Consider the following 20,347-nt stretch of genomic DNA (forward strand, 5'->3'; position numbering starts at 1 on the left):
ACATTATCAGAATATTATCAGATACACATAACAAAATATCAATTGAAAACGAAACAGTAACAGAGAATTGAACATGGACTTAACATTGGACCCCATATTTTATTAACAAAAAAATAATACAATTTTCTGTCATCAACTTTGATCTGGATTTTTTCAAAAACTAGAGTGTCTAATGAAAAGGTGAAACGTGTGTATTTATTTTCAGTATGGAATGTCCTTGGAAAACTTGATCAAAATCAGTGTCATACCCTCACCTTGTTAGTAAAATTTCCATTGTGTGTGCCACCACCTCCCTCCCCCCACCAGGTGTAAGTGGTTCCTTGGATAAATGAAAATATTTTCTTTAAGTTACAGAAATAAGAAAAGAGGCCACTATAATTCAGAATATATCTTCATCTATCACAGCTCCTACTCTCAGAAGGCTCATGAGAATACTATAGTACAAAAAAGTTCTTAGCTTAGAGCAATCACATTTAGGTAAAAATGTACATGCTTTCTAACAGTCCGCTTTCATATTAATGCACTGGGTTCAGTGCATTTTCAATGAAAAAGACCGCATCCCTGAAACGCAATTCAAGAAAGTCTGAAAAAATACCTATAAGAAGTTGCCATAACCTCTACATTTAACTCCAAGCATTATCCAGCCAAGATCTCTTTAGTTGTTGAAATCTGTCACTGGCAAGGCTGGTGAACAAGATGGATGTTCCAAGTATTTATCTCTCAGTTTTCCCACTGCTAAAGTATTTATGACCACGAGTTAAGAGTTGTTATTAGTGTTAAAAATACTCATCTCTACTCTGGAATGATTTTAAAATTTTTGCAATTCTTTCACTCTCTCTAAATTACTTATTTTCATTATTAACTGCAAACTGTGCTTTGATTGTGCTATGAATTCATTATAATTTGAGAGATAACAACTTCCCTTAACTTATCTGAAAGGAAATATATTGCCATGTGGGTCTCCATAGGATGTATAACACACATCTTTAGGTCTATATATACTTGCAACTAGAAAACAATAAAACCTATGACAGAAGGTCTGCACTATTTCACATAACCAGTTGGTAAATACAAGTGGTGGGAATAGGAATTGCTATGTTATATCTGAGGTTAATAAAAATTTTTTTTGTACAAAATACAAAAAATATATATTGTGATAAAAATATAAGTTATACAGTCTCTTGATATGTACAAGTATAATTTATGTACAAAATACATAACCATCTCCCTCTCTGCTTGCAGTTTTCTCCTCTCTGTAATAATGTAATAGCTTTGTGCCACAAGACAAAAGGTAATTGATGTTCTGAAAAATATACTGTTTTTATGATCCTGTTTTATACATGAACATTATTGCATGGGAACATTACTTAATGATGATGAAACTAGAGTTCACACATTAGATAAAAATGATAATCTGAAAGTAACTTATACAGTAACAGATGAAATTTTGTGAATGAGGTGTAGCTGTACTTACAATGGAGTCAGCTTTACACTTTACACACAGAAAGACAAGGATTACATAATCACAATCACACCACAAATGAAACATTTGAGTTACTGGGTTCTACGTATCGGGGAAAAAAAGCACATTTTTACAGATATTTGACAGCATCACTCATAAGAAATATGAAATGCATTAGAAACAGAAATAGCTTTGATAATATTAAGGCAGACATGCTAAATCACGTGTAACTATTTCGTGTACCATCTAAATACTTCTCACTCATTCAAGAACTACTGGCTGATTCCAGCACCGCAGTGTGAGTATACGGAATATTAAGTACATGGTTTAGCATCAATACAAAAGTCAGACAAGAGGATGTCCTTCCTATAATCTTTTCTATCTGACTCTAGAAGTAGTCATACAGAAACTTCAAATATTGCCACACAACCTAGAGGCCTTGTTATTAATGACATGAATACAAATTACTTATCATATTCAGCAGGAAAGAAAATAACTTCAATAAATTATCAGCAATAGGCTTCAGTTTTGAGCAGGTACAGAACTTTCATTTTCATGGGTTCAATATTAATAGTACAAATTTCATGTCAAATGAAATAAAACTGATACCACTGGGCCATCTTATTTGACTATCTCAACAACTGTTTCAGCATTAGACAAAAATCAGCAAAAGTTCATGAAAGGGAGAAGGCCAAATGTAGATACTTTGACTAACACTGAAACTCAAATTGGCCTTGGGAAAAATTATCAGGATAGGTTCAGTAACACTAATCATTACTACAGGAAAATTAATGAAAAACAAAGGTTCTACGTGTGAATGCTCCAGTTCTATGGCACATTCAACAACAAATGCAAAAATGCCTATCCTATATTAAATTCTTAATAATAAATGTCTTCAACAATATCAGCTAATCTCAACTTATACACTCAAAATTTACCAGACAGACAGTGGACAGTTTGCAACTGAAATCATTAATGTATTGCTGCTCACATTTCAAAACACGGTAGCCAAATTTCCAACTCGCGACAAAAGTTCTTTTGATATTTTGTGACAATGTAATGATAACTGCAAAGAGCTTTCTGAAATAATATCAATGGTGGCCTTTTTCAGTCTCTTATTTAAAGAATGGTTCTCCTGTTCATTAACTAGGGTAATATATTTTGTGTCAGATTTATAAACATTTTCTAAGACAGCTCTATTATGGCCACCCTGTATATTTTAAGTCCAAGCAGTAACAGCCTCCATTAGTTACACAGAGGTGGACATTGTTGATGAGGTTGCTGTTTAATTTGATACATGGTACTGTATAATTTGCTTCAACTATATGAAAATTGGAAATTTCTGGTTCACAAAACTGTTCAATCTTGTTCCACGTCTGGTTTTATGCGCCATTTCTATATATAAGGGGAGGGGGCAGGCAGAGAGAGAGAGAGAGAGAGAGAGAGAGAGAGAGAGAGAGAGAGAGATCGAAGTTCCCACACACATCTTAGGTGAAAATTCATCTCAAATAAAACATCAGTCATACTGATTTCATCAAAATATTCCTAAAATTATTTTTCATTCACTTAAATATCACACTTTTAAGGCATCAATTGTACTCAAACACGGGGATTGTTGCACTAAATCAACATTTCTTAAAAAATTACAATTTCATAAACATATAAGGCACTATGTGTTACACAAAATCATTTTGGTCAGTGTGGCCACATGGCCGGGTGGGGGCGGGGGCACATTATTGAAGACGGGGAGTACACGGACTCGTTAACTTCATCACAATCGACTGTACATTTCTCAAATCACACTGTCATAATTGTTTACAAATTCTTCACGCCTTTAGGTATTCCACGGTAAGCTCCTCGCATCCTGGAACATAAAGATTACATTTTAAAAGGGACATACAAAAAACACAGCTACTACGAGTGGCGTTCAGTAAGTAATGCAAAACATTTCTTCTCCGCCCAGTTTCAGTTGAAAAATGCGGAGTTTGTCGAGTGACATCACGGAATATTCCTGCTTCTGCCTTACAGTTTCACGAGGTTCTAATACATTGCAGCACTACATATAGCCTTCAAAATGGTGCTTTCTAATGGAGTTGCATTCCGTGCAGAGAGCTGTAATGAGTTACTTTTGATGGAAAACCAAAGCATCACACTTATTCTTAGGCACTTGCAGAGTGTCTACAGAGATCTAGCAGTGAATAAAAGCACAATGAGTCAGTGGGTGTCATCACTGCAACAAGCTCATGCAAACCCGTCAAATGTCCCGCATGCTGGTGGGCCCTACACAGCTGTCACTTCTGCAATGTTGGCACGTGTGGATAATCTCATTCAAGGTGATCAATAAATCACAATGAAACAGCTCGTTGCTCAGCTGGACGTCTCTGCTAGTAGTGCCGGTACACGTATCCATCAGTTGGGGTACTCAAAAGTGTGTGCTCACTAGCTTCCTCACGGCATAACATAAGGCCACAGACACTTTCCAACTTTCATCTGTTTGGCACGATGCAGGATGCACTCCACGGGAAGCGGTACGTGGGTGACGCGGAGATTATTGGTGCGGCAAGGCACTGGCCCCAAACGTCGACCTTCCGGTAAGGTGGCGTAAGGCCGCCACAAAAGTGGGGAATAATATTGTGTATTAGAATCCTGAAAAAAACTGACCTGCTTTCATAAAAAAATGAGATGCATTTCTTACCGAATGCCCCTCGTATTGTTTGGCTACGATCGGCAGCAATATAGTGGCTCACATTAAAATACTTGAGTGACGTTGAATGGTGATTGAAAGCTTATTAAAAAGTGATCGAACCGTGTAAATTACACTACAGTATATAGTTTGTTGAAATTAATCTTTACGAATGAACATAACATCTACATAATGGAAAGAGTAAAGGTTACAACTTGCCTTATAATTGAGGTGTTGAGAGAATGATAGGCACATAAATGAGTTGAAAAATGTCGTTAAACTTTCAGACAAACTCTCGTTCAGAGCTAACAGAATACACACGTACGTATACCTGCACGCCAACATTGACCCGGCCGATTACACTGTACTGGCACCGCTGTGCAGGTACAGTGCAGTCGGCTAGGATATGAAGCTGTGCAGGTGTAGGTATAAGTGTATGTGTATTCTGTTGGCTATGAAGAAGGATTTGTCTGAAAGATTAGCAACGATTTCTGTCTTGTTTGCGTACATATCGACTGCTCGACTATATGATGATTTGTCACCTTCACTCCTTCCATTATCTATACTCCACCAAGAATATACCACCTACAACCACACAGCCTTCCTCACCCTTCAAAAGAAAAACCTTTTCTACAGTGTTGCCATGAATAACTCACAAATTGTTTTTTCGAGTGCTAGAGGAACTGCACCACAGTAAAATAATTGCAGTTAAAGATTGTCGTACAACACAGAATACAAATAAAAGATACACACGGAATGCTCGCAATGATAATAGTGAACTGCAGCGAGGTACGACACACCTGATCACGAGCAATCTTCTTTCATTTGTTTCAATATGAGCACGTATAATGGTTTTTGTGGTCACAAAGCATTATGAGCATTGGCAGTCCGACCGGTGATGAACTCGTGACAACAGGAGAGGGGTTGCGGAGGATGATTCTGGGTGAACTTCCTATTAGTCAATATCCATTACATATACTACCTTTCTTTGACCCACCCAGACAACCGTGCGAGCTGAAGTGCCACTTCCAAGACATACAATTGTGCTCGCCCCAAACTGAATTTGTCTAACACATCAATGAGGGGGTTCAGTTCGCTGGCCAGCCTAGATGTGGTTTTTAGGCACTTTCCCACATCCTGCTAAGTAAATACTGGGCTGGTACCTAAGTCCCGCCTCAGTGACACAATTTGTGAACATTCAGAAAAACTTTCGCTCACATCCACATGAATAATACTACGTGCAGACAGTTGGGGTGCACAAACTCTGCTCTGGGAGGTAATGGGGTGGTGACAGGAATGGCATCTGCCATCCCTTAAATTAACCTTGCCAAGCCTGTAAATGACCGTGCTGACCCTCTGCCAATGTGGGTCAAAGGCATGAGAAAAAGAAGATTTTATCTTTCTTCACACTGATACTGAATTGTCTGGTGGGACAACAGGATGCAAGTTCAGTTCTCTAAGATACACTATGTGATCAAAAGTATCCGGACACCCCCAAAAACATACATTTTTCATATTATGTGCGTTGTGCTGCCACCTACTGCCAGGCACTCCATATTAGCAACCTCAGTATCCATTAGACATCATGAGAGAGCAGAATGGGGTGCTCCACGGAACTTGTGGACTTTGAACGTGGTCAGGTGACTGAGTGTCACTTGCGTCATACATCTGTATGCGAGATTTCCCCACTCCTCAACATCCATAGGTCCATTGTTTCCGATGTTATAGTGAAGTGGAAATGTGAAGGGACTTGCACAGCACAAAAGTGTACAGGCTGACCTGTTGACTGACAGAGACCGCCGACAGTTGAAGAGGGTCATAATGTGCAATAGGCAGACATCTATCCAGACAATCACACAGGAATTCCCGGTATTCCAAACTGCATCAGGATCCACAGCAAGTACTATGACAGTTAGGCGGGAGGTGAGAAAACTTGGATTCCATGGTCGAGCAGCTGCTCATAAGGCACACATCACGCTGGTAAATGCTAAACGATGCCTCACTTGATGTAAGGAGCATAAACATTGAACAACTGATCAGTGGAAAAAACGTTGTGTGGAGTGACGAATCACGGTACACAATGTGGCGATCCGATGGCAGGGTGTAGGTATGGCAAATCCCCAGTGAACATCGTTTGCCAGTGTGTGTAGTGCCAACAGTAAAATTTGGAGGTGATGGTATTATGATCTGGTCATGTTTTTCATGGAGGGGGCTTGCACCCTTTGTCGTTTTGCATGGCACTATCACAGCACAGGCCTATATTGATGTTTTAAGCACCTTATTGCTTCCCACTGTTGAAGAGCAATTCAGCGATGGTGATTACATCTTTCAACATGATCGAGTACCTGTTCATAATGCACGGCCTGTGGCAGAGTGGTTACACGACAATAACATCCCTGTAATGGACTTCCCTGCGCTGAGTCCTGACCTGAATCCTATAGAACACGTTTGGGATGTTTTGGAATGCAGACTCTGTGACAGGCCTCTCCGACCGACATCGATACCTCTCCTCAGTGCAGCACTCTGTGAAGAATGGGCTGCTATTCCCCAAGAAACCTTCCAGCACCAGACTGAACGTATGCCTGTGAGAGTGGAAGCTGTCATCAAGGCTAAGGGTGGGCCAACACAATATTGAATTTCACCATTACCGATGGAGGGCACCACGAACTTTTAAGTCATTTTCAGCCAGGTGTCCGGATACTTTAGATCACATAGTGTATTTTTCTTTGAGAGGGGGAGGAGAGTGGCTACCCTCACCCAGCTCTCTCTGGGTATGCCCTAAGAGTCCAACCGTAATTGCAACCATTACTGCCACAGAACTTCAAAATATGTTTAAGACTGAGCATGAGAGTGCTGTTTCGTGGAAAGAAATTATCTCATTTTATTTTATTACTTGATGTGTTCTGATTTGTATCTGTTTTTACAGTATAGTCAAGATGATACACATAATAAGATATGTCCCATTTTTTCTGGCTTGCTACTGAGTCATTATAACTTGAAGATTTCACGCAAATAGTGATTCAAATCATATGAGTATTTGTGAATAAGTGGTGCAGCCTCACTACAACTGATGAATAACATTTTATTTTTTATTTTTGCCGCATTCAGCATATTTGATTTTCAAAATGTCCTTCACCTGCAACACTGTAAATGTTTCCTTTGAAAAGCTCTGTAAGACAGTTTTCTCTCTTTCATGAAACACAAAACACGGGTCCCATTTCTACTGCAGGCAGTACAATACGAATTAACTTCAGACCACTCTTCTGTTACCCAAGGCTCCTCTCAATGCAGGATGGAGTGGGGGGGGGGGGGGGGGGGTTAATCCCCACTGAACTAAGGAGTAAGGGAGTAAGGGAGAAATGTGAAAGACAACAATTTTGAGACAGAAAAAAATTCAGAAAAATTTTTAGTACTTTCTGTGAAATATTCAGTAACACACTAACAATTATGTAACAATCAATGGACAAAACCGGTCAAAGTCAGAGAAAAATTAACTGAAATGAAAGTAACTGACAACTGGAAACACGCAGCAGTGTAGAACTGCAGTAAGTGATTAACTTCAGGAAAGAAATTATATTATCTGATGACTTGTTACATATCAACCCAACAGTCTTCTCAAAATGCCTTCAGAGTATGGACACTATGAATACTGATAGTTTCACTTTCATATGGAAAAAGTTGGAAACCTGATTTTTTGGGTTGTGCAAATTATCAGGAAACCAAATTTACATAACAGCACCCATGAACAGAAATATACTGATGATAAGGGGTAACAGATTACGTGTCAGTTCCAGGGAAACACGTTCAACCTGTCCACACACACAGGCCAGTAGCATTATTGTGACCATTGCCAATGATCAATGCCAATGTGCAATAACCACACTCAGATGGGAAATGGTAGTACTAGCAGTGGAGGGCATATACCAGGTGTACCGGTATGAAATGAGCGTTTAAGATACAAATGTGTCGATAGGGAACATTTGTTGTGAACGAGCCTTAATTTTTTTTTTGTTTGGTTGGTATGACACCTGTCAAAGATATTTAGTATACATCAAATCATGGAACAAACATCATCATATGTTTTCATCATGTTAACAATGTTGAATTTTGTACCAGAAAATAATGATTTGCAGAAAGCATTAATTTTCTGTTTTCATTTGAAAAAGAGTGCTGCAGAGTCGCATCGAATGCTTGTCGAGGCATATGGTGATCATGCTCTATCAGAAGCAACATGCAAAAGATAGTTTCAACGGTTCCAAAATAATGATTTTGATGTAAGAAATGAAGAACGTGGAAGACCACCAAAAGAGTTCGAAGACGCCGAATTGTAAGCAATATTGGATGAAGATGATACTCTGAGTCAGAAGCAAATGGCAGCAATGCTAAATGTTGCACAACAAACAATTTCTGACCGTTTGAAAGCTATGGGAAGCATCCAAAAGTGTGGAAAATGGGTGCCACATGAATTGAATGAAAGACAGATGGAAAACCAAAAAACCATTTGTCAAATTTTGCACCATAGTTCTAAGGTCAGAAGAAGGCAACAGCATACCACCACCAACAGAACCATGCCTAGCGAAACACTATCATTCAAAACAGTCTTCAGAGTGACGACTGCTTTACTATCTCCAAGAAAATTAAAACAGCAAACTGGAACAAATTGGTCAGAAGCTCAGAAACTCTGATGTAATGAAAAATTATTGGAAAAACTGGAAGCTAAATGATAAGTAGCTACTTATGTGGTTCATAGGGGGACCTAATTGAGTAGAAATATGAAAATTGCTGTAATTTTTTTTTAATTTTTTTTTTTTTTGGGGGGGGGGGGGGGGAGGTAATTGTGCAGCAGTTTTAAAGCTAAAAAAAACTATTATAATAGCAACCCAATGTCTATACAACGCCTGTCTGCATGTTTTCCAGCACATGCTGTAACTTTGGATTAGAAATAGACTGTTCAAACTGTTATGACCCATCTCCATGTCTTACACAGTTTGTGTTTTTCATCAACTTCTTCTTCATTCTCCTCTTCTCCCTCCCCTCCTCACCCCTCCCCTCTTTTTGTCCACAGGAAACCTCTGATTACAGCCAGCAGTAGTTTTCTGTCTCAAGGAACAATGCAGCATATGTACACTGTCCAGTCTGTCAGTAGACCTTGAAGGATCATTTCAAGCTTAAACCATACATGCACTGTCACTTCATAGCAAGAAGGCTCATAAACACAGGAAGTTTCCTGTCGAGTTGGAATACACCACAGTGACACCTCATCACTCGAATATGTTTTGCTTTTATTTGAGAGGAAAGTAAGTTATTTAGTTCCAAGAGGCTGCTTCTTAAAATCCATAGTTGCCTCAGTGCCAGTTTTGGATAGTGCCCTTTTGCCACATATGTACGGTATAGTTTGGCCATGGTGGCACGCGAACAGTTTACAAACTTATCCATTTCAAAATGCTTCCACCCTTGACCCGAAAACCAATGATTATGCCCTTTTGGACATCAGATAAATCACTCTGTTTACACATTAGGACAATGACTGCACTCTTTCCTGCATCCTGAACAAACTTTACCAGGTGTACCGGTATGAAATGAGCGTTTTTTTTTTTTTTTTTTTTTTTTTTTTTGTGAAAATGAAACACTAATTTTGAATTGAAAAGTAAAAACATTTTATTCAAAGTACTGACCATTGCTTTCTATACATTTTGACCACCTTTTTGGCAATTTGTGGACACCACGCCAATCAAACTATACCGTACATGGCAAAAGGGCACTATCCAAAACTGGCAATGAGGCAACTACGGTGGACGATGGGCCTCAGATGACAGGGGTGAACAGCAGCTGTGGGGATGCGTACGGGCGAACAGACGTGCAACAACTGTTGAGCAGCTGACCACCCAGATGAACCGAGTGGCCGTTACAGTGCACGGGCCCCTGCAGCAGGTGCCTGGTTCGTGCACCCGTGCTAACTGTTGTTCATCGGCGATGAAGGCCGGAATTTGCACACCGATACCGCAACTGGATGTTCACTGAGTGATGACAGGTGGCCTCTTCAGATAAACCACAATTTTATGCTCTATTGGACAGATGGCCATAGGCATGCAGTGTGTGAAATGTATGAAAGCAAACACCCTGCAACAACCATGGGAAAGATCTACACAGGAGGAGGAACATTATTGCACGGGGAATGTTTTTGTGGCATTCCCTGGATGATCTCATCATTCTATAAGGCACAATGAATAAATACAAGTATGCATCTAACCTCCGGGACCATGTCCACCCCTACATGCAGTTTTCCTTAGCACAATGCCATTTACCAGTAGGACAACACAATGTGTCACACTGCTCACAGTGTATGTGTGTGGTTTGAATTGCAGCAGGATGAGTTTAGTACTCCTCTGGCCACTAAACTCCTCAGATTTAAACACAGTCAGGAATCCGTGTGACCACCTCTATCGAGATGTTTGCGCTACGGATCCCCGACCGAGAAATCTAGCGCAGCTGGCTGCAGCACTGAAGTTGGCACGGTCCAGATCCCTGTCGGTACATTCCTGAACCTCACGGACACTCTTCCTGCACGTCTTGGGCTGGAAAAGCTGCTTACTCGGGCTTTTGACAGGTGATCACATTAATAGGACTGGACAGCGTATTTTGTAAAATGAGTAAGACACAGACCACGATTTACCTAACTGAAGTGAAAGCCAGTCGGTTTGTGTAATCATCTGTTGTTTCTGTGGAAGTTGACTACATCTATGTCCAGATTATCTTCCTGAGAACAGAAGCAGCCGATTACAATATACCACTGCATCCAAAGAGGTTTTGTTTTGCAACAGAATAAATAACATTATTATCTGACTGTATTGTACTATACAGATATGTCCTCCTTAATGCTGACAGATATCTGTAATTTAATGGCACCAGTAATGACTGGTATAACTGCTAAAAATGAGTTTTGCATCATTTGCACCATCTGCATATCTGCAAGTGGTTGTGAGCTTATATTTAAAAGGAGCAGGGATTTTAAGAAGCAGCCTCTTGAAACTAAATAACTTATTTTTCTCTCAAATAAAAACAAAACATATTCAAGTGATGATGTGTCACTGTGGTGTATTCCAACTCGACAGGAAACTTTCTGTGTTTACGATCCTTCTTGCTATAAGTGACAGTGCATGTATGGTTTAAGCTTGAAATGATCCTTCAAGGTCTAATGACAGACTGGACAGTGTACATATGCTGCATTGTTCCTTGAGACAGAAAACTACTGCTGGCTGTAATCAGAGGTTTCCTGTGGACAAAAAGAGGGGAGGGGTGAGGAGGGGAGGGAGAGAGGAGAATGAAGAAGAAGTTGATGAAAAACACAAACTGTGTAAGACATGGGGATGGGTCATAACATTTTGAACAGTCTATTTCTAATCCAAAGTTACAGCATGTGCCGGAAAACATGCAGACAGGCATTGTGTAGACATTGGGTTGCTATTATAATAGTTTTTTTTTAGCTTTAAAACTGCTGCACAATTGCCAACCCCCCCCTCCACCCCCCCCAAAAAAAAAATTAAAAAAAAAAAATTACAGCAATTTTCATATTTCTACTCAATTAGGTCCCCCTATGAACCACATAAGTAACTACTTATCATTTAGCTTCCAGTTTTTTCAATAATTTTTCGTTACATCAGAGTGCTGGCGTTTCTGAGCTTCTGACCAATTTGTTCCAGTTTGCTGTTTTAATTTTCTTGGAGATAGTAAAGCAGTCGTCACTCTGAAGACTGTTTTGAATGATAGTGTTTCGCTAGACATGGTTCTGTTGGTGGTGGTATGCTGTTGCCTTCCTCTGACCTTAGAACTGACAGCCGACTCGGCCGGCTGTACGGTGACCTACAGTTCAATAAGGATTCTGAAATGTAGTGCAACTTGGCGTTTTCCCCCATCAACCAACATTGCCTGCAGTGAAAGAAATGATAATCGATAGATAAAAATCCTAGGATCAACTGGGGATTCAATCTGATTTTTTTTTTTTTTTTTTGGACACATCAATGTTTGCAAACCGCCTTAGTCTGTGTCACCTGGCCACCAAGAGCTGTTGCAGGACGATTGATTCACGGATCCAGTTATATGGCGCCTTCCGTGTATAGCGATTTTACGACTATGATGAGTGGGGCCTGAAGATGGCATCAATGTAATGCCGAAACTGGTAGCACATAGAAGTTTATAAAATAAAATAAACTTCTACAAATCATACGGCTGTTGGTAAATTATTGCATCAAGAAGTTCATGCCAGCTGTCATCCCACGATCCATAATAGATCAACGAAGATTTTGGATTTGTAGTCTTGCACTTTATCACAGAGCCACCAAGGCAAGAAAATGGAATCTAAAACCTTATTTTGAAATTTCTCTCTTTCAGAATTTAATTTTCTTCAGTCTTCATCTCTTTCAGACTGCTTCCAATTTCTTGGAGCGGCTTGTATCAGGGAGATTTTTTTCCATTTGATATGTTTGAAAGTTTTCTTGCATAACCTTTTTTCATATATGTGAACCAGTTGGCTGTAATAATGTCATTCTAAGTTTTCTCAAAAGTTGCAAATACATTGCTAAAAACTGTAACTTTAGATTATACATTGTTACCTACAATGCTTTGTTGCTGCTGCACATTTTTCTAGACTTTGACCAAGAAACTCATGTTGAGGTGACTCTTCTTTGGTACGCCAGTGTAGAAGTTGGCACAGAACAGCTAAGTAAAAAAGCCATGCAATTTGCATATGTATTTATATGTAAAAAGCTGATTTCAGAGTTTTCTACTTTGTGAGACTGTGGATGCAAAATTTATGTGCTGATTCGAAGTTCTGGATTCGCGTATTCTACTGTCACAGTGCTTCTGCATAATCTTTCACCAATTGCAACAATACCCGCTTTTACTGTGATATATTGAGAAATTTCGAACATTCATGAGTTTTGTGATAAATTCCTACTGTTATCGTCAATTGTATGCTTTAACTTATTTGTGCTCTTTTAAAATTTCTGAGAACAATAGGTCTATCCTTGTTCAAAACAATAGTTTTCTAATGTCATTGTATAATTACATGAGGAAAAGGTTATTTTTGAGAATCTCTTGACACTTACAAAACTACCAGGTGTAGAAGTATGAAACTGGAATTTCCCTGTAGATGGTGCTAGCAGTCAGTGTAGCGCCCATGAGACTGCATCTGCAGTGCTATCTGCTTTCTGTAATGGCTGACGACGAATGTCAACGAACAGTAACCCAAATTCCATACATTGGTATCTCTTTCAAACCCTTAAACATGTCAAGTTTTGTGCCTACAAACTACGATTTGTGAACAGCATTGTTTTTCTGTTATCACTTGAAGAAAACTGCTCCAGAATCTAATCGAATGCTCGTCAAAGGTTTCGGCGAACATGCTCTTGGGAAAGCACTGTGTCTCGAGTGGTTCAAAAAATTCAAAAGTGATCAATTTGATGTGAGAAACAACGAGTGCAGAAAACCAATAAAAAAGTTTGAAGACAACGAATTGCAGGTCTTATTGGATGAATATGATCCTCAAACTCAACAGGAACTTGCAGAACAATTGGATGTGACACAGAAAGTCATTTCTCTCAGGTTGAAAGCTATGGGAAAGGTGCAGAAAGTGGGGAAAAAGGGTTCCGCACAAACTGAACGAAAGACAGCAAATAACTGGAAAGACCACTTGTGAAATGCTGCTGCCCAGATACAAAAGAAAGTAGTTTCACCATCAAATAGTGACAGGTGATGGAAAATGGATCCTGAGCATTGCAAATCGTGGGCGAATCCTGGAATACCATCGACATCCACTGCAAGACTGAAACACTTTGGAAAGAAGACAATGCTCTTTGTTTGGTGGGATCAAAAGGGTGTCATATATTATGAGCTGCTAAAACCTGGTGAAAACATTAACACTGATTGCTACCAACAGTAAATGATCGATTTAAATCAAGAATCATATGAAAAATGACCAGAATATGGAAAAAAGCAACACAAAGTCATACTGCTCCATGACAACGCCCCATCACACACAGCAAAACAGGTCAGAGAAAGGATCAAAGTACTCTGCTGGCAAATGTGGCTTATTCCCCAGACTTGGCTCCATCCAATTATCGTCTATTTGCATCACTGGGACATGCTCTCACTGAACAATGCTTCAATTTGTATGAGAATGTATGAAAATGGCTACTTGAGTGGTTTGCTTCAAAAGAGGAACTTACCTTTTTTTTTTTTTTTTTTTTTTTTTTTTTTTTTTTTTTTTTTTTTTTTTTTTTTTTTTGAGTGGTGTTCGTAGCCTGCCAGAAAGTTGGGAGAAATGTATAAATAGCAATGGAGATTATTTTGAATAAAATATTGTTTATCAGTTTCAAACAACAGATGTGTAATTATTGCAGCAAATTCCAGTTTCATACTTCTACACCTGGTATATTTTCGTAAGTTATCAGTTGGTTCAAGAATCATAAAAGAAGATTGTATACATGGAATAAGCCTGGAGATACTGAGAGGTTTCCGATAGATTATATAATGGTAAGACAGAGATTTAGGAAACAGGTTTTAAATTGTAAGACATTTCCAAGGGCAGATGTGGACTCTGACCATAATCTATTGGTTACGAACTGTAGATTAAAACTGAAGAAACTGCAAAAAGGTGGGAATTTAAGGAGATGGAACCTGGATAAACTGAAAGAACCTGAGGTTGTAGAGAGTTTCAGGGGGAGCATAAGGGAACAATTGACAAGAATGGGGGAAAGAAATACAGTAGAAGGAGAATGGGTAGCTTTGAGGGATGAAGTAGTGAGGGCAGCAGGGGATCAAGTAGGTAAAAAGAAAAGGGCTAGTAGAAATCCTTGGGTAACAGAAGAAATATTGAATTTAATTGATGAAAGTAGAAAATACAAAAATGCAGTAAATGAAGCAGGCAAAAAGGAATACAAACGTCTCAAAAATGAGATCGACAGGAAGTGCAAAATGGCTAAGCAGGGATGGCTAGAGGACAAACGTAAGGATGTAGAGGCTTATCTCACTAGGGGTAAGATAGATACTGCCTACAGGAAAATTAAAGAGACCTTTGGAGAGAAGAGAACCACTTGTATGAATATCAAGAGCTCAGATGGAAACCCAGTTCTAAGCAAAGAAGGGAAAGCAGAAAGGTGGAAGGAGTATATAGAGGGTCTATACAAGGGCAATGTACTTGAGGACAATATTTTGGAAATGGAAGAGGATGCAGATGAGGCTGAAATGGGAGATATGATACTGCATGAAGAGTTTGACAGAGCACTGAAAGACCTGAGTTGAAACAAAGCCCCAGGAGTAGACAACATTCCATTAGAACTACTGACAGCCTTGGGAGAGCCAGTCCTGACAAAACTCTACCATCTGGTGAGCAAGATGTATGAGACAGGTGAAATATGCTCAGACTTCAAGAAGAATATAATAATTCGAATTCCAAAGAAAGCAGGTGTTGACAGATGTGAAAATTACCGAACTATCACTTTAATAAGTCACGGCTGCAAAATACTAACGCCAATTCTTTACAGACGAATGGAAAAACAAGTAGAAGCCGACCTCGGGGAAGATCAGTTTGGATTCCGTAGAAATATCGGAACACGTGAGGCAATACTGACCCTACGACTTATCTTAGAAGCTAGATTAAGGAAAGGCAAACCTACACTTCTAGCATTTGTAGACTTAGAGAAAGCTTTTGACAATGTTGACTGGAATACTCTGTTTCAAATTCTGAAGGTGGCAGGGGTAAAATACAGGGAGCGAAAAGCTATTTACAATTTGTACAGAAACTAGATGGCAGTTATAAGAGTCGAGGGACATCAAAGGGAAGCAGTGGTTGGGAAGGGAGTGAGACAGGGTTGTAGCCTCTCCCCGATGTTATTCAATCTCTATATTGAGCAAGCAGTGAAGGAAACAAAAGAAAAATTCGGAGTAGGTATTAAAATCCATGGAGAAGAAATAAAAACTTTGAGGTTTGCCAATGACATTGGAATTCTGTCAGTGGCAGCAAACGACTTGGAAGAGCAGTTGAACGGAATGGACAGGGTCTTGAAAGGAGGATATAAGATGAACATCGACAAAAGCAAAACGAGGATAATGGAATGTAGCCGAATTAAGTCGGGTGATGCTGAAGGAATTAGATTAGGAAATGAGACACTTAAAGTAGTAAAGGAGTTTTGCTATTTGGGGAGCAAAATAACTGATGATGGTCGAAGTAGAGAGGATATAAAATGTAGACTGGCAATGGCAAGGAAAGCATTTCTGAGGAAGAGAAATTTGTTAACATCGAGTATAGATTTAAGTGTCAGGAAGTCGTTTCTGAAAGTATTTGTATGGAGTGTAGCCATGTATGGAAGGGAAACATGGACGATAAATAGTTTGGACAAGAAGAGAATAGAAGCTTTCGAAATGTGGTGCTGCAGAAGAATGCTGAAGATTAGATGGGTAGATCACATAACTAATGAGGAAGTATTGAATAGGATTGGGGAGAAGAGAAGTTTGTGGCACAACTTGACTAGAAGAAGGGATCGGTTGGTAGGACATATTCTGAAGCATCAAGGGATCACCAGTTTAGTATTGGAGGGCAGCGTGGAGGGTAAAAATCGTAGAGGGAGACCAAGAGATGAATGCACTAAACAGATTCAGAAGGATGTAGGTTGCAGTAGGTACTGGGAGATGAAGGAGCTTACACAGGATGGAGTAGCATGGAGAGCTGCATCAAACCAGTCTCAGGACTGAAGACCACAACAACAACAACACCAGTATGAGTATTTTTTGATAACTTATTTCATGGCAAATCAGCATTTATGAGTCACAGTTACTGCCTAAGAACAGATTGCCCCAAATTTCATTTTATATCAACACAGTTTTGAGAACTTTCCAGAGTAACTTGGCATTTGCGATTTAGTTACCATAGTAGATATTCTAGCTAACGTACTGTGTTATATCTAGTTTTCCCTTAAAGAGGAGTATTATTACCAACATTTATCATAAATTAACTTTATTTTTGGGTTTTCTAATAACTATAACTAACTTCAAAAAGTTTTAAGAAAGTAGTAGCTTATAGCACAGGTTTTTCTGTTGCCTTAATAGAAATCTCATTTTGTGTATTTGTTCCCATTCTCATAAGGAATTAGTAATTTTTTTTTAGCTCAATAGATCTACATCTACATGATTACTCTGCAATTCACATTTAAGTGCTTGGCAGAGGGTTCATCGAACCACAATCATACTATCTCTCTACCATTCCACTCCCGAACAGCGCGCGGGAAAAACGAACATCTAAACCTTTCTGTTCGAGCTCTGATTTCTCTTATTTTATTTTGATGATCATTCCTACCTATGTAGGTTGGGCTCAACAAAATATTTTCGCATTCGGAAGAGAAAGTTGGTGACTGAAATTTCGTAAATAGATCTCGCCACGACGAAAAACGTCTTTGCTATAATGACTTCCATCCCAACTCGCGTATCATATCTGCCACACTCTCTCCCCTATTACATGATAATACAAACTGAGCTGCCCTAATAAATAAAAAAAGGATATTAAACATAATCAGCAGGCTTAGTTCAAAGTTATTTGTTCACTGGTCTGTAATACATTGCACCAGATAAAATGCAGCTCCAATGTGAATGCTGTTCTCGAACACGGAATGAGTTGATTGATGTTTTTAAGCAGCTGGAAATTGCCCTGACTACAGTCAAATGATTGGCAGCTGCTGTGAATCGGTGTATTGGAGAGCCCCCAAGATTCATGTACCTGTGGTATTGGTACCAAAGGTACCACAAGTACTATCCTCTCCTGTGGATCCTAACTCCTCTGTACAAAGTACAGAATCTGTCATTACTCATCCACTTGACTGTGAGTGACATTTCAATTGTAGATCTAGGCTCCTCTACAGTGTGGATAGGCACTAGGGATGACTCAGGTGTTACATCAATCCCTCTAACCAACAAGTTCGAGGTGCTCTTTCACTGAAACTGAGCCTGTGGAACTCACTTCACTTGTTTTGGGGAAATCTGTTTTGTCTGGTGTCAGGAGGAGTCAAATGCAAAAGGGTACGGCCTATTAATTTTCTAAGTATGTATGCCTGGGAGCCTCACTCAACATGTTGAAGAGGCTATTCCAGCCACTGAGAGAGCAGGGTGCAAGCAGCTGGAGGTTGTGGCACACATTGGAACAAATGATGCCTGTAGTCTGGGCTCCGAGGTCATACATGGATCATTCCAACAAAAGGCATAGGAGGCTGAGAAGACCAGCCTACCACATGAAGTTTCAACAAAGCTCACAATTTGCAACATTGTCCCCAGAACTGATAATGGACCCTTGATTTTGAGTACAGTGGAAGAGCTGAACCAGAGACTTTGAATGTTCTGTGACAAGCAAGGCTGCAACCTCACAGACTTGCGCCATAGGATGCAGAACTGTACGGTGCCCGTAAATGGTGCACTACATGCCAGAAGCTGCTACCCAGGTAGCTGACTGTGTGTGAGGTGGACACAAGATTTTTTTTTTCTTTAGATTGGGAGACTCTCCATCCAATCCAGATGGTGATAGCTGCAGGAAAACCAGAAGTATCACTATAAAATCAAAACAAATAGCTCTCGCAGGTGAGAGTATTAAAATCCTAGTTGTTAACTGCCAAAGCATTTGCAACAAAGTGCCAAAGTTCAAAGCACTCCCGATAAGCAGCGAAGCTCATATAATACTAAGTATAGAAAGTTTGTTGAAACCTGAAATTGGTAGCAGTGAGATATGTGGGCAAAATTTTAATGTTATTGTAAGGGCAGCTTAATGGAAAATGGGGGTGGTGTATTTGTAACAGCAGACAAGAAACTCAAATCCACCAAGATAGAAAGCTGTGTGTGTGAGATTATTTACCCAAGGCTCAGTATCAGGGGTGGCCATAAAATGGTAACTAGATCCTTCTATTGCCCAACAGACTCATCTCCTTATGTAACCAAAAACTTTAGAGAAAACCTCCGTTTGCTTATACTTAAGTTCCCCAATCATACTGTAATCATTGGTGGAGACCTTAACCATCCAACAATCACTTGGGAAAATTACAGTTTTGTTATGGTGGCATGATACAATGCCCCAGTTCAATCCTCATACCACTGAAAAGATGAGTGAAACCAGTATTAGTGTGTGGTGTTGAGAAACATATGAAATCATTAAAACTGAACAAAGCTCCAGGACCGGATTAAATCCCTATCACCTTCTATATTGAATTTGTGGCTGAGTTAGGCCCTGTTCTTCCTATAATTTAACGTACATCCCTTGTATAAAAAACCATACCCAGTAATTGCAAGAAAGCACAGGTAACACTTGTTTACATGAATAGTACAAGTAATACACAAAACTAACCTTCACTATCTCTGACATCGATTTGTTGTAGAATCTTTAGAACATATTCTAACCTCAAACATAATGCGAAAAGGTAAGTTGCTACTCACCAAATAGCAGAGATGCTGAGTCACAGATAGGTACAACAAAAAGACTGTGTGTATGTGTATGTTCGCTGTCTAATTCTGATGAAGGCCTTACTGGCCAAAAGCTATGTTAGTGACAGTCTTTTTGTTGTGCCTATCTACAACTCCGTATCTCTGCTATATGGGGAGTAGCAACTTTCTTTTTCACAATATTGTTACACTCCATCCTGGATTTTCCATTGTTTGACTCAAACATAAGGAGTTACCTTGAACCTCCTCCATGCCAACCAGCACGGTTTCCGAAAACATTGATCATGTGAAACCCAACTTGCACTTCTCTCATATGACATACTGGAAGTTCTGGATCAAGGCAGTCAGGTAGGTGTGGTATTTCTTGATTTCAAAAAAGCATATGACGCGCTGCCACACCTAAACTTATTGTCAAAAGTACTGTCGTATGGGGTATCAAGTGAAATTTGTAACTGGAATGAGGACTTTTAGGTAGGGAGGGCACAGCATGTTATCTTGGACGGAGAGTAATCATCAGATGTTAGAAGTAACTTTGGGTGTGCTCACAGATGTGTGTTGAGAACCTTGCTGTTCATGTTGTATATTAATGGCCTTGCATACAATTTTAATAGTAACCACAGACTTTTTGCAGATGTTACAGTTATAGATAATGAAGTACTCTGAAAGATGCTGCATAAATATTCAGTCAGACCTTGATAAGATTTCAAAGTGGTGCAAAGATTGGCACCTTAGGT

The 20,347-nt window shown here is 39.5% G+C and overlaps 1 protein-coding gene across 3 annotated transcripts in view; it reads right to left on the reverse strand.

The window, feature by feature from the left end:
* Positions 1-1,133: 1,133 nt before the first annotated feature.
* Positions 1,134-20,347, reverse strand: part of LOC124554806 — a 185,420-nt gene continuing 166,206 nt past the window's right edge. For all 3 annotated transcript variants that reach the window (XM_047128462.1, XM_047128463.1, XM_047128461.1), the window contains one exon: positions 1,134-3,326. The gene's annotated coding sequence lies outside the window, so the exon portion shown is untranslated. The remainder of the gene's footprint in view (positions 3,327-20,347) is intronic.

This window comes from Schistocerca americana, chromosome X (genome assembly GCF_021461395.2).
Source record: "Schistocerca americana isolate TAMUIC-IGC-003095 chromosome X, iqSchAmer2.1, whole genome shotgun sequence".
NCBI lineage: Eukaryota > Metazoa > Arthropoda > Insecta > Orthoptera > Acrididae > Schistocerca > Schistocerca americana.